Source organism: Galeopterus variegatus, unplaced genomic scaffold, assembly GCF_000696425.1.
Source record: "Galeopterus variegatus unplaced genomic scaffold, G_variegatus-3.0.2 Scaffold14107, whole genome shotgun sequence".
Lineage (NCBI taxonomy): Eukaryota > Metazoa > Chordata > Mammalia > Dermoptera > Cynocephalidae > Galeopterus > Galeopterus variegatus.
The window spans coordinates 25,673-28,740 of NW_007740218.1; positions in this window are offsets into that span (position 1 = coordinate 25,673).

Below are 3,068 nucleotides of genomic sequence, written 5' to 3' on the forward strand. Positions count from 1 at the left end.
CGGCCCCCCCCCCCCCACATACTGCCAACCTCCAGGGAAGGGAGAGAAGCTGAAGTTGATCACCAGTGGCCTATGACTTAATCAATGGTGCCTAATGGGGCCTCCATAAAAACCCAAAAACACAGGGTTCAGGGAGCTCCTGGGCAGCCAAACTCATTGACGTGGCAGGAGGATGATACACCCCAACTCCAAGGAAATGGAAGATCCTGCACTTGGAACCCATCCAGACCTTGCCCTGTGCATCTCTTCCCCTTGCTTTTTATTTCTCAAAATATCCTTTAAAATGAACCGGTAGATGTAAGTTAATGTTTCACTGAGTTTGTGGGGGTTCCTCTAGTAAATTAATATAGCCTAAAGAGAAAGAAGGAACTTGTGGGAGCCACAATTTATAGTCAGTGAGAAGTTCCAGGGACCTGGACTTGGAACTGACACCTGAAGTGGGGAAGTCTTGGGACCTAAGCTCTTCTTATGGGATCTGAAGCTACCTCTTAGGTAGATGGTGCTAAAACAGATTTGAATTAGAGAAACACCCAGCTGGTATCTGCAGCAGAATTGATTATTTGCTTATTGTGTGAGAAATCCTCACACATCTGGTGTCAGAAGTGTGTTGTGAGAGTATAGTAGGAGAAACTGGGTGGGTTTTTTCCTACTCATCCTAACCGATATTTATACAGTGCAATCTGGAGCTGCTGGAGCTGAATGTGTCCACCAACAGTTCATGTGTTGGAAACATGATCCCAATTGTAGCAGTGTTAAAAGGGTAGGAAATCCAACATATTTGAAAGGTGGGGCCCTTACGAGGTGACTGAACTGTGATGACTATGCCATGGTGAATGGATTAATCCATTCATGGAGTAATGGATTAACGGTTTAATGGGTTATCATGGTTGTAGACTGGTGGCTTTCTATGAAGAACACATAAAAGTGTTCTTGCCATTATGGCATTACGGCCATGTGCTAACCTCACTGCCACAGGACTGCCTACAGAGCCCCCACCAAGAAGAAGGCCCTCACCAGATATGCCCCTGAACACTGAACTTCCCAGCCTCCAAAATGGTAAAATATAATCTCTCCTTTTTATACATTACCTAGTTTCAGGTATTCTGCTATAAAATAAAACAAAACAAACAAAAAAAGACTAACACAGGAGCACTCACCAAGAAAGAGCACACACTGAGCTATACAACAAATCTCAAGACTGAAATCTTATAAACTATGTTCTCTGACCAAAATTAAATGAAACTAGAAATGAACAACAAAAATACATCCACAAAATTCTCAGACATTTGAAAATTACATGATACACTTTGAAATAATATGAGTCAAAGAAGTATTCAGAAGAAAAATTAAATTTGGTACAAACATATTGTAACAATGTCATTTCTGGCAGATTAAAGGTGGCCACAACGTCTTTCCACTACTTCAACTGTGATAAAAACTAATTCCCCTTGAACCTTGCGTGGCTTTAGTTACTTCTTTGGCCAAGAGAATATGGTTAAAACTGTCATTTTGGGACGAGAAAGACTGAGCGACAAGAAGTCATGCAACATGCCTCTTGGAATGTTAAATTGGGGGAAGACAATCAGTATGTAAAAAATGCAACTACTCTGAGACCACCCTGCTGGGGAAGCACATAGAAAGCCCATGAGTAGGTCTGCTCATTGACAGCCCCCGGGAGTCTCCAGCAGCACCCACTGCACCCCCAGTGAGCCTTCTGGGACACCAGCCCAGCTGTGCTTTCACATGATCCTTCCATCACTGCACCTGTGTGGAAGACAAGCCAGCTAGACTCCCTAAGCCAAAGAACCAGAATTATAAGTTGTTTTAAGGTGCTTAGTTTTGGACATGTTTTCTTAGGCAAAATTCTGAAACAGGATTTGGTGCCTGGAAATGAGGTGCTGTGGTGATAGAAAGCTACAATACATGGCACTGACTGTGAGACCAAGCAGAAGCTGGACTTCATGGAGAGGGTCTGTGCCAGCTGGAAGGACGTCAACACCATTGGTAAGGGCCTGAAGGACAGTGACAAAAATGGCATTAGAAACTGGAGAAAAGGACATTTTTGGTGATCATAGCTGGGGAAGGGGTGCTACTCATGTCTAGCACACAGAAGCCATGGATACTGCCAAATATCCTATAAAGCACGAGTCAGCCCACCATGACAAAGAATTATCTAATCCAAAATGTCAGTAATGGGAGGCTGAAACATGGCAGCGGGAAGGGAGTGAGCCGCCCATGCCCCGCGCCAGCGGGATCCCAGAGGCCACCAGCAAGAAGAGGAACTCAGAAAGCCTGATGGTGAGTCAGGGTCTCTGGTGTCCTTGCTTGCACCAGGGGTAGCTGTTGCTACCCAGGTGGATTGCTCTGAAGGATTGCTGAGACCATGAAGGGGACTCTCAAGGTACAGGCACCGAGGTTTGGAGCGTGCACCATTTTGTGAAATTTACAAAATCCTCCCCGGGAAGAAGCTGCCTGGAGAGGCTGCCACTTGGCGCCCAGCCTCGCCGCCGCTGCCCTCAGGGCCGGGCTGGGCTGCGCAGCCCCGCCGCTGTGACTCGGGGTTGGCGACTACGGTTTTTGCCGGGGAGGGGGCTGTCACCTCCCCAGCCCCAGGCGCTGCTGAAACCACAAGCCGGAGAGAGACTGAGCAGGCTGCAGCGCAACCAGGAGCCAGGAGTGCCAGGGGCGGCGAGAGGCGGCCAGGGCGGCGAGAAGCAGCCAGGGCCACTCTGGCTGCGGAGGCTGCCGTGGGAGCGCAACGCAGGAGCGGCACCAGCACCCCACCATCTTCCCGGTAGTCAATTTTGGACTTGCCTGGCACTAGTGTCCAACTGAGTAGTCACAGAGGTAGCCATACCAAATTGGCAACCCCAGCAACATCTTTGTCAGGCAATTGTGTCAAACCTGTGGACTGTGAAACCCCCTGCCACAATGAATAAACATCAAAGAAAAGACACCAGAAATACGAAAAACCAAGAAAGTACACCACCCAAAGATAATAAATCTCAAGCTCTAGATCCTATAGAACAAGAAGCCCTTGAAATGACTGACAAGGAATTTCGAGTGAT